Genomic DNA, 12,817 nt, shown 5'->3' with positions numbered 1-12,817 from the left:
CTCAAAATGTGGTAACGCAAAAAATATTTTTTGCAATAAAAAGCGTCTTTCAGTGTGTGACGGCTGCCAATCATAAAAATCCGCTAAAAAACTCGCTATAAAAGTAAATCAAACCCCCTTTCATCACCCCCTTAGTTAGGGAAAAATAAAAAAAATGTATTTATTTCCATTTTTCCATTAGGGTTAGGGTTAGGGCTAGGGTTGGGGCTAGGGTTAAGGCTACAGTTAGGGTTGGGGCTAAAGTTAGGGTTAGGGTTGGGGCTAAAGTTACGGTTAGGGTTTAGATTACATTTACGGTTGGGAATAGGGTTGGGATTAGGGTTAGGGGTGTGTCAGGGTTAGAGGTGTGGTTAGGGTTACTGTTGGGATTAGGGTTAGGGGTGTGCTTGGATTAGGGTTTCAGTTATAATTGGGGGGTTTCCACTGTTTCGGCACATCAGGGGCTCTCCAAACGCGACATGGCGTCCGATCTCAATTCCAGCCAATTCTGCGTTGAAAAAGTAAAACAGTGCTCCTTCCCTTCCGAGCTCTCCCGTGTGCCCAAACAGGGGTTTACCCCAACATATGGGGTATCAGCGTACTCAGGACAAATAGGACAACAACCTTTGGGGTCCAATTTCTCCTGTTACCCCTGGGAAAATACAAAACTGGGGGTTAAAAAATAATTTTTGTGGGAAAAAAAAGATTTTTTATTTTCACGGCTCTGCGTTATAAACTGTAGTGAAACACTTGGGGGTTCACAGTTCTTACAACACATCTAGATAAGTTCCTTGGGGGGTCTAGTTTCCAAAATGGGGTCACTTGTGCGGGGCTTCTACTGTTTAGGTACATTAGGGGCTCTGCAAACGCAATGTGACGCCTGCAGACCATTCCATCTAAGTCTGCATTCCAAATGGCGCTCCTTCCCTTCCGAGCCCTCCCATGCATCCAAACGGTGGTTCCCCCCAAATATGCGGTATCAGCGCACTCAGGACAAATTGGACAACAACTTTTGGGGTCCAATTTCTCCTGTTACCCTCGGGAAAATACAAAACTGGGGGTTGAAAAATAATTTTTGTGGGAAAAAAGTTTTGTTTTATTTTTACGGCTCTGCATTATAAACTTCTGTGAAGCCCTTGGTGGGTCAAAGCACTCACCACACATCTAGATAAGTTCCTTAGGGGGTCTACTTTCCAACATGGTGTCACTTGTGGGGGGTTTCTACTGTTTAGGTACATTAGGGGCTCTGCAAACGCAATGTGACGCCTGCAGACCATTCCATCTAAGTCTGCATTCCAAATGGCGCTCCTTCACTTCCGAGCCCTTCCATGCGTCCAAACGGTGGTTCCCCCCCACATATGGGGTATCAGCGCACTCAGGACAAATTGGACAACAAATTTTGGGGTCCAATTTCTCCTGTTACCCTCGGGAAAATACAAAACTAGGGGCTGAAAAATAATTTTTGTGGGAAAAAATTTTTGTTTTATTTTTACGGCTCTGCATTATTAACTTCTGTGAAGCCCTTGGTGGGTCAAAGCGCTCAAAACACATCTAGATAAGTTCCTTAGGGGGTCTACTTTCCAAAATGGTGTCACTTGTGGGGGGTTTCAATGTTTAGGCGCATCAGTGGCTCTCCAAACGCAACATGGCGTCCCATCTCAATTCCTGTCAATTTTGCATTGAAAAGTCAAACGGTGCTACTTCCCTTCCGAGCTCTCCCATGCGCCCAAACAGTGGTTTACCCCCACATATGGGGTATCAGCGTACTCAGGACAAATTGTACAACAACTTTTGGGGTCCAATTTCTTCTCTTACCCTTGGGAAAATATAAAATTGGGGGTGAAAAGATAATTTTTGTGAAAAAATATGATTTTTTATTTTTACGGTTCTGCATTATAAACTTCTGTGAAGCACTTGGTGGGTCAAAGTGCTCACCACACCTCTAGATAAGTTCCTTAGGGGGTCTACTTTCCAAAATGGTGTCACTTGTGGGGGGTTTCAATGTTTAGGCACATCAGGGGCTCCCCAAACGCAACATGGCGTCCCATCTCAATTCCAGTCAATTTTGCATTGAAAAGTCAAACGGCGCTCCTTCCCTTCCGAGGTCTCCCATGCGCCCAAACAGTGGTTTATCCCCACATATGGGATATCAGCGTACTCAGGACAAATTGTACAACAACTTTTGGGGTCCAATTTCTTCTCTTACCCTTGGAAAAATAAAAAATTGGGGGCGAAAAATAATTTTTGTGAAAAAATATGATTTTTTATTTTTACGGTTCTGCATTATAAACTTCTGTGAAGCACTTGGTGGGTCAAAGTGCTCACCACACCTCTAGATAAGTTCCTTAGGGGGTCTACTTTCCAAAATGGTGTCACTTGTGGGGGGTTTCAATGTTTAGGCACATCAGGGGCTCCCCAAACGCAACATGGCGTCCCATCTCAATTCCAGTCAATTTTGCATTGAAAAGTCAAATGGCGCTCCTTCGCTTCCGAGCTCTGTCATGCGCCCAAACAGTGGTTTACCCCCACATATGGGGTATCTGCGTACTCAGGACAAATTGTACAACAACTTTTGGGGTCCATTTTCTCCTGTTACCCTTGGTAAAATAAAACAAATTGGAGCTGAAGTAAATTTTTTGTGAAAAAAAGTTAAATGTTCATTTTTATTTAAACATTCCAAAAATTCCTGTGAAGCACCAGAAGGGTTAATAAACTTCTTGAATGTGGTTTTGAGCACCTTGAGGGGTGCAGTTTTTAGAATGGTGTCACACTTGGGTATTTTCTATCATATAGACCCCTCAAAATGACTTCAAATGAGATGTGGTCCCTAAAAAAAAATGGTGTTGTAAAAATGAGAAATTGCTGGTCAACTTTTAACCCTTATAACTCCCTAACAAAAAAAAATTTTGGTTCCAAAATTGTGCTGATGTAAAGTAGACATGTGGGAAATGTTACTTATTAAGTATTTTGTGTGACATATCTCTGTGATTTAAGGGCATAAAAATTCAAAGTTGGAAAATTGCAAAATTTTCAAAATATTCGTCAAATTTCCATTTTTTTTGCAAATAAACGCAGGTAATATCAAAGAAATTTTACCACTATCATGAAGTACAATATGTCACGAGAAAACAATGTCAGAATCGCCAAGATCCGTTGAAGCGTTCCAGAGTTATAACCTCATAAAGGGACAGTGGTCAGAATTGTAAAAATTGGCCCGGTCATTAACGTGCAAACCACCCTTGGGGGTGAAGGGGTTAAAGACCTTTCCCTTTTACATGGACGTCCCAGGGCCACGGACCGGGACATCCCCCTGTGAACCGCAGGACCCGGTACCGTGTACCCCACAGCCCCATGAGGGTGCTCCACTACCTAAGACCCAAAGAACACCATCCCCATTGTCAACCATGGAGGTGTTTCTCTGCTAAGGGCATAGGACTACATCACCGCATCAATGGGAGAATGGATGGCGCCATGTACCGTAAAATACTGAGTGACAACTTCCCTCCGCCAGGACATTAAAAATGGGTCGTGGCTGGGTCTTCCAGCAAGACAATGACCCAAAACATACAGCCAAGGCAACAAAGGATTTGCTCAAAAAGAAGCACATTAAGGTCATGGAGTGGCCTAGCCTGTCTCCAGACCTTAATCCCATAGAAAACTTATGGAGGGAGTTGAAGCTCTGAGTTGCTAAGCAACAGCCTCAAAATCTTAATGATTTAGAGATGATCTGCAAAGAGGAGTGGACCAACATTCCTCCTGACATGTGTGCAAACCTCATCATCAACTACAAAAAATGTCTGACTGCTGTGCTTGCCAACAAGGGTTTTGCCACCAAGTATTAAGTCTTGTTTGCCAGAGGGATCAAATACTTATTTCTCACTGCAAAATGCAAATAAATTTATATAATTTACACAATGTGATTTTCTGGATTTTATTTTTGATATTCTATCTCTCAATGTTAAAATTAACCTACCCTTAAAATTATAGACTGTTCATGTCTTTGTCCGTGGGCAAACTTACAAAATCAGCAAGGGATCAAGTAATTATTTCCCCCACTGTAGATGCCACTGTTCCATCACCGACTAATGGCAAGCTATGTAGAGAGACACATTATTGGGATCTGTTGAGGTCCTAGTGTTTGGATCCCCAACTCGATGTATTACTTTTTATATGGTTATGAGAGAACTTGCCCAGTTTTATCCTTTTATGTCTATTTGTACTCAAGGCTTCCTGTTTTCCCAGGACTGCACTCTTGTCTATTATTCTAAATAATTACGTTCTGTGTCAAGTTGTCTCTGCATAGCGACCATCAATGAGAATAGTAAGCCCAGACTGGGAAGATTGCTCAATCACTCAACATACACGAGCTCTAATTTTAAAAAATTGCTCTGTCACCTGCACCAAACGTCATTCATGTCTATTATCTTCCTCACAAGTGTTAGTTCTGGCTATGATGCTTTGTTTAAGATTAAAGCCTGACTGGTTTTGGAAATTAGAATATATATCCTTTGATGGAGAGCTCTTTTCTCTCTGTGATTGTCCACTAGATTAGCAGGTACATCCATATACATAACACTGGTCGACGCAATTTTTATGGCAAAAGGTTTTAAAACATATTTTAAGTCAATTTTGGCTGCTGATTATGAATATGAACTCCGTTTTTGGCTATCACATCAGGATTTCAAGATATTTTAATTTTTTGATGAAAATTACTCCTATCTAATGTTTTATGATAAAAACCACATGATCTTTCAGTACTACATTTTGTATATTTTTAATCAAGGAATAACAAAGATTACAAAGTCTATGTACAGCAAATCAAATATGCTTACAGAATTAAACTACAAAATATAAAAACACATATATATGACACACAGATGAATGGCAAATGGCAGTTATTTGAACTTTCTTTTCTTGGCTGATCTGTGATGTACAGCTTCTGGGCAGGGCCGGCGTCAGCACCCGGCGCACCCGGGCAAGTGCCGGGGCCCTGGCGAGATGGGGGGGCCCATTTATGGCAGTAACGTACAAGTACTGTACACACACATGTGCTCCTGGGGCCCCTGTTGTGAATTCTGCTCTTGGGCTCCCTCTGGTGGTTGTTGGTGATAGTGCAGTTGTCTTAGGGTTGTAATCCAGGGCAGGTGTTTCTGCTGATTGCAGCTCTATTAGGTATTTAGGTGTGCAGGATCCGTGAGTCCGTGCCAGTTGTCCATTGTACTTGGAGGGATTGCATCTCTCTCTGGTTCCTCATGCCCTGCTGCCAAATTCAGCTAAGATAAGTGTCTGGTTTTTTGTCTCTGTGCACACATGCAGTGTGCTTTGCAATTCAGTGCAATTCATTGTGTTTTTGTCCAGCTTAGACTTTGTTTGGATTTTCCAGTCATGCTGGATTCTCAGGAGATGCAGATATACTTTCTATTTCTTTAGTTAGATGTAGAATATTTTTATACTGACCGCTTAGAATTCTGTCCTATCCTTTTCTATTTAGCTAGAAGTGCCTCTTTTGCTAAATCCTGTTTTTCTGCCTGCGTGTGTCTTTCCTCTTATACTCACAGTCAATATTTGTGGGGGGCTGCCTATCCTTTGGGGTTCTGCTCTGAGGCAAGATAGAATTCCCATTTCCATCTATAGGAGTATTTAGTCCTCCGGCTGTGTCGAGGTGTCTAGGACGTGTTAGGTACATCCCACGGCTACTTCTAGTTGCGGTGTTAGTTTAGGGTTTGCGGTCAGTACAGGTACCACCTACTCCTGAGAAAGTCTCTCATGCGGCTCCAAGGTCACCGGATCATAACAGTACAACTGGCCAACAATGAGTTAAATGCATCTCAGAAGAAGGGAAGAAAGAGCCATTTTTTTTTCTGTAGCCTGCTTTGTCTTTTCTTCCCTCTTTTCCTCTGGGTGACTGAGGAGTCTTGTGCTAGCATGGATGTTCAGGGATTAGTTTCTCATGTAGACAAGCTTGCTGCTACGGTACAGGGTATTTCTGATTATATTGTTCAGACTCTGCTTTTAGAGCCTAGGATTCCTACTCCTGATTTGTTTTTTGGGGACAGGTCCAAATTTTTGAGTTTTAAAAACAACTGTAAACTGTTTTTTGCTCTGAAGCCTCGTTCCTCTGGTGATCCCATTCAGCAGGTTAAAATTGTCATCTCCCTGCTGCGTGGCGACCCTCAGGATTGGGCATTTTCCCTGGAATCTGGGAATCCGGCCTTGCTTATTGTAGATGCCTTTTTTCAGGCTCTAGGATTATTATATGATGAACCAAATTCTGTGGATCAAGCGGAGAAGACCTTGTTGGCCCTGTTTCAGGGTCCAGAAGCGGCAGAATTGTATTGTCAGAAATTTAGAAAATGGTCTGTGCTGACTAAATGGAATGAGGATGCTTTGGCGGCAATTTTCAGAAAGGGTCTTTCTGAATCTGTTAAAGATGTTATGGTGGGGTTTCCCACGCCTGTTGGTCTGAGTGATTCTATGTCTCTGGCCATTCAGATTGATCAGCGCTTGCGGGAGCGCAGAACTGTGCGCGCTGTGGCGTTGTCCTCGGAGCAGATGCCTGAGCCTATGCAGTGTGATAGGATTCTGTCTAGAACGGAACAACAAGGATTCAGATGTCAGAATAGGTTGTGCTTTTATTGTGGCGATGCTTCTCATGTCATTTCAGTCTGCCCAAAGCGTACAAAGAGAATCGCTAGTTCAGTTACCATCGGAACTGTACAACCTAAATTTCTGTTATCTGTGACCTTGATCTGCTCATTGTCGTCATTTTCTGTCATGGCGTTTGTGGATTCAGGCACCGCTTTGAACTTAATGGACTTTGAATTTGCCAGGCGTTGTGGTTTCCCCTTGCAGTCTTTGCAGAACCCTATTCCTTTAAGGGGCATTGATGCTACACCTTTGGCTAAAAATAAACCCCAGTTTTGGACACAGGTGACCATGTGCATGGCGCCAGCCCATCAGGAAGATTGTCGTTTTCTGGTGTTGCATAATTTGCATGATGCTATTGTGCTGGGTTTTCCATGGTTGCAGATAATCCTGTGTTGGATTGGAAGTCTATGTCTGTGACTAGTTGGGGTTGTCAGGGGATTCATAATGACGTTCCTGTGATGTCAATCTCCTCTTCCTCCTCTTCCGAAGTTCCAGAGTTTTTGTCTGATTTTCAGGATGTATTCGATGAGCCCAAGTCCAGTTCCCTTCCACCGCATAGGGACTGTGATTGTGCTATTGACTTGATTCCAGGCTGTAAGTTTCCTAAGGGCCGACTTTTCAACCTGTCTGTGCCGGAACATACCGCCATGCGGAGTTATGTTAAGGAGTCTTTGGAGAAAGGGCATATTCGGCCATCTTCTTCACCGTTGGGAGCGGGATTTTTTTTTGTTGCTAAGAAGGATGGCTCCTTGAGACCCTGTATTGATTATCGCCTCTTGAATAAGATCACGGTCAAGTTTCAATACCCTTTACCTTTGCTTTCCGATTTGTTTGCCAGGATTAAGGGGGCTAATTGGTTTACTAAAATTGACCTTCGGGGGGCATATAATCTTGTTCGTATTAAGCAGGGTGATGAATGGAAAACTGCGTTTAATACGCCCGAAGGCCATTTTGAATACCTTGTGATGCCATTCGGGCTCTCTAATGCTTCATCTGTTTTTCAGTCCTTCATGCATGATATCTTCCGGAATTATCTTGTTAAATTCATGATTGTATATTTGGATGACATCTTAATTTTTTCCGATGATTGGGAGTCTCATGTGAAACAGGTCAGGATGGTATTTCAGATCCTTCGTGATAATGCTTTGTTTGTGAAGGGGTCTAAGTGTCTCTTTGGAGTGCAGAAGGTTTCTTTTTTGGGCTTCATTTTTTCTCCCTCATCTATAGAGATGGATCCGGTTAAGGTTCAGGCCATTCATGATTGGATTCAGCCCACATCCGTGAAGAGCCTTCAGAAATTTTTGGGCTTTGCTAATTTTTATCGCCGTTTCATTGCTAACTTCTCCAGTGTGGTTAAACCCCTGACCGATTTGGCGAAGAAAGGCGCTGATGTAACGTATTGGTCCTCTGCGGCTGTCTCTGCCTTTCAGGAGCTTAAACGCCGATTTACTTCTGCCCCGGTGTTGCGTCAGCCAGATGTTTCTCTTCCGTTTCAGGTTGAGGTTGACGCTTCTGAGATTGGGGCAGGGGCCGTTTTGTCTCAGAGGAATTCTGATGGTTCCTTGATGAAACCGTGTGCCTTCTTTTCCCGTAAGTTTTCGCCTGCTGAACGCAATTATGATGTCGGCAATCGGGAGTTGTTGGCTATGTAGTGGGCGTTTGAGGAATGGCGACATTGGCTTGAGGGAGCCAAGCACCGTATTGTGGTCTTGACCGATCCTAAAAATCTGATTTACCTCGAATCTGCCAAACGGCTGAATCGTAGACAGGCTCGATGGTCCCTGTTTTTCTCCCGTTTTGATTTCGTGGTCTCGTATCTTCCGGGTTCTAAGAATATTAAGGCTGATGCCCTCTCTAGGAGTTTTTTGCCTGATTCTCCTGAGGTACTTGAGCCGGTCGGCATTCTGAAGGAAGGGGTGGTCCTTTCTGCCATTTCCCCTGATTTGTGACGGGTTCTGCAGGAATTTCAGGCTGACAAACCTGACCTCTGTCCAGTGGGGAAACTGTTTGTTCCTGATAGATGGACTAGTAGAGTGATTTCTGAGGTTCATTGTTCTCTGTTGGCTGGCCATCCTGGTATTTTTGGTACCAGAGATTTGGTTGGTAGGTCCTTTTGGTGGCCTTCTTTGTCGCGTGATGTGTGTTCTTTTGTGCAGTCCTGTGGGACTTGTGCGCGGGCCAAGCCTTGTTGTTCCCGTGCTAGTGGGTTGCTTTTGCCTTTGCCGGTCCCTGAGAGGCCCTGGATGCATATTTCTATGGATTTTATTTCAGATCTTCCGGTTTCCCAGAGGATGTCGGTTATCTGGGTGGTTTGTGACCGGTTTTCTAAGATTGTTCATTTGGTGCCTTTGCCTAAATTGCCTTCCTCTTCTGATTTGGTTCCGTTGTTTTTTCAGCATGTGGTTCGTTTGCATGGTATTCCGGAGAATATTGTGTCCGACAGAGGTTCCCAGTTTGTTTCTAGGTTTTGGCGGGCCTTTTGTGCTAGGCTGGGCATTGATGTCTTTTTCTTCCGCATTTCATCCTTAGACAAATGGCGAGACCGAGGGAACTAATCAGACTTTGGAAACTTATTTGAGATGCTTTGTGTCTGCTGATCAGGATGATTGGGTGGCTTTTTTGCCATTGGCCGAGTTTGCCCTTAATAATGGGGCTAGTTCGGCTACCTTGGTTTCGCCCTTCTTTTGTAATTTTGGTTTTCATCCTCGTTTTTCTTCGGGGCAAGTTGAACCTTCTGATTGTCCTGGTGTGGATTCTGTGGTTGACAGGTTGCAGCAGATTTGGGCTCATGTGGTGGACAATTTGGTGTTGTCTCAGGAGGAAGCTCAGCGTTTTGCTAACCGTCGTCGGTGTGTTGGTTCCCGGCTTCGGGTTGGGGATTTGGTCTGGTTGTCTTCCTGTCATGTTCCTATGAAGGTTTCTTCCCCTAAGTTTAAGCCTCGGTTTATTGGTCCTTATAGGATTTCTGAGATTATCAATCCGGTGTCTTTTCGTTTGGCCCTTCCGGCCTCTTTTGCCATCCATAATGTTTTCCATAGATCTTTGTTGCGGAAATATGTGGTGCCCGTTATTCCCTCTGTTGATCCTCCTGCTCCTGTGTTGGTTGATGGGGAGTTGGAGTATGTGGTTGAGAAGATTTTGGATTCTCACTTTTCAAGGCGGAGGCTTCAGTACCTTGTCAAATGGAAGGGTTATGGCCAAGAGGATAATTCTTGGGTTTTTGCCTCTGATGTCCATGCTGCTGATTTGGTCCGTGCCTTTCATCTGGCTCATCCTGATCGGCCTGGGGGCTCTGGTGAGGGTTCGGTGACCCCTCTTCAAGGGGGGGGGGTACTGTTGTGAATTCTGCTCTTGGGCTCCCTCTGGTGGTTGTTGGTGGTAGTGCAGTTGTCCTGGGGTTGTAATCCAGGGCAGGTGTTTCTGCTGATTGCAGCTCTATTAGGTATTTAGGTGTGCAGGATCCATGAGTCCGTGCCAGTTGTCCATTGTACTTGGAGGGATTGCATCTCTCTCTGGTTCCTCATGCCCTACTGCCAAATTCAGCTAAGATAAGTGTCTGTTTTTTTGTCTCTGTGCACACATGCAGTGTGCTTTGCAATTCAGTGTAATTCATTGTTGTTGTCCAGCTTAGACTTTGTTTGGATTTTTCAGTCAAGTTGGATTCTCAGGAGATGCAGATATACTTTATATGTCTTTAGTTAGATGTAGAATATTTGTATTATCTGCTGTGGATATTTTTAGGATTTTTATACTGACCGCTTAGAATTCTGTCCTATCCTTTTCTATTTAGCTAGAAGTGCCTCTTTTGCTAAATCCTGTTTTTCTGCCTGCGTGTGTCTTTCCTCTTATACTCACAGTCAATATTTGTGGGGGGCTGCCTATCCTTTGGGGTTCTGCTCTGAGGCAAGATAGAATTCCCATTTCCATCTATAGGGGTATTTAATCCTCCGGCTGTGTCGAGGTGTCTAGGACGTGTTAGGTACATCCCACGGCTACTTCTAGTTGCGGTGTTAGTTTAGGGTTTGCAGTCAGTACAGGTACCACCTACTCCTGAGAAAGTCTCTCATGCGGCTCCAAGGTCACCGGATCATAACAGGCCCCACAGCCGGACTACATCCCTGCTGTGTGTGACTCTTAGGTGACAGACTGTCATTCAAATCCCTCTCCCAGCCAGGACTTGGAGGCTGGCGGAGCACATCCATCATCCCCGGCGCCCCGGCAGCAGGCGGCACAGAGTCTCTGAGGGTTTCGCTGGCGCTGCGCAGCTGCATACTCACCTCCACCATCACCATGGATACAAAGAGAGTCACTTCCGGGCTGGCGGTCATCTGTCCTGTCACTTCCGGTCGGGTGAGAGTGTCCATAGCTCGTCATCCTAAGAGGCAACAAGAGCTCAAAGAAGATCATCCATTCCACCGTCCAGGACAGGTCCAGCGGCAGTCGAAAGCTCCAAGCAGAAGACGAGCAGCAGCTGTAGTCAGGTGCACGGTCGGTGCATGCATAACGGGGGCAGCGGCGCCACGTGAAGCAGTGACTGAGTGAGTGAGTCTTCGGTCCCAACACATTGCGGGGGCGGGGGGATGCAGCCTGCTGAGCCTTCTGCCTGGGAGCCGACTCCTGAGGACAAGGTACGAGTACGACCCGTACAGGCGGCGGCGGGAGTGGATGGTCTCTGCAACTTACTTGCAAGACAGACAGTACTGTCTGGGTCCTCTGGGACTTGTGTGCAGCCAGCTACAATATCAAATGTTAGCGATGCTGGCTGGGACTTGTCATAGACTACTGTATATTCTAAATGGCTGGCTGTGTTATACTACGTGGGCGGTGTAATGTTATATACTACGTCACGGGGCTGTGCTATACTACATGCGCTGTGCTGTATACTACGTGGGCTGTGTTATATACTATGTGGGCTGTGCTGTATACTGCATGGGCTGTGTTATATACTGCGTGGGCTGTGCTATATACTGAATGGGCTGTGCTATATACTACGTGGGCTGTGTTATACTACGTGTGCTATATACTACGTGTGCTGTGTTATATACTACGTGGGCTGTGCTATATACTACGTGGCTGTGCGATATACTACGTGGCTGTGCAATATACTACGTGGCTGTGTTATATACTACATGGGTGTGCTATATACTACATTGCTGCGCTATATACTAAGTGGGCTGTGTTATATGCTACGTGGGCTGTTATATACTATGTGGCTGTGCTATATACTACGTGGCTGTGTTACATACTACGTGGCTGTGCTATATGCTACGTGGGCTGTGTTATATGCTACGTGGGCTGTGCAATATACTACATGGCTGTGTTATATGTTACATGGCTGTGTTATATGCTACGTGGCTGTGCTATATGCTACGTGGGCTGCGTTATACACTACGTGGGCTATGTTATATGCTACGTGGCTGTGCTATATTTCTGTGCTGTATCTGTGCATCATGAATCGTGGTATGTGTTAAAGTGGGGGTTCACTGAGACTCTTTCGCCCGGGGCCCTCAAAAACCTGGAGCCGGCCCTGCTTCTGGGTTGTCTCTCATCAAGCTCCAGCAATAGTCAGCCATCATATGTGAGTCCCACCGGCCTTGATATCGTTCTTCCATTATTTTAATGTCCTGATGATGTAATAATATGCAGGTACTGAGTGTGTCACCACGGAAAAGACAGATCAACAGTTGAGGGGTTTAATAACAGGTTCTCCTCGCAGGGAGGAAGCAGTAGAATATAACTAACAATAAAACAGTGTAAAAATATGGGAGTCAAATAGTGTAACAGAAATTAGCAGGATTTCTTGAGAAAAGAACACTTATCAGTCTGATGAGGACTTGCTTGAAGGGTCGTCTTCTCCATCGTAGGCGCCGAGAAACAGTGGCACTTGTCGTCCCTCTGTTGTCCGTGGGCTGAGTAGTCTCTAGGAACCTGCTGCCTGGGGTTTTGGGAGTTAATGTGATATGCACAGGCTCTGAGTCTTTAGCTTTTACAGAACAGCCTATCCTGGGAAAACGATGGTCAGTCTATTATTAAGTCTCTCACCAGGAATCAAGGGCTCTGCACTGATACCGTGGGTACCAGGGGTCACAGTCTCTGTACTGATACCGTGGGTACCAGGGGGTCACAGTCTCTGCACGGGCCAATGTCTCTGCATGGGTCTCAAAGTGCCCCTCTCCAGTCACAGCAGAGT

Source organism: Ranitomeya variabilis, chromosome 4, assembly GCF_051348905.1.
Source record: "Ranitomeya variabilis isolate aRanVar5 chromosome 4, aRanVar5.hap1, whole genome shotgun sequence".
Classification (NCBI taxonomy): Eukaryota; Metazoa; Chordata; class Amphibia; order Anura; family Dendrobatidae; genus Ranitomeya; species Ranitomeya variabilis.
Note: the sequence above shows the minus strand (reverse complement) of the source record.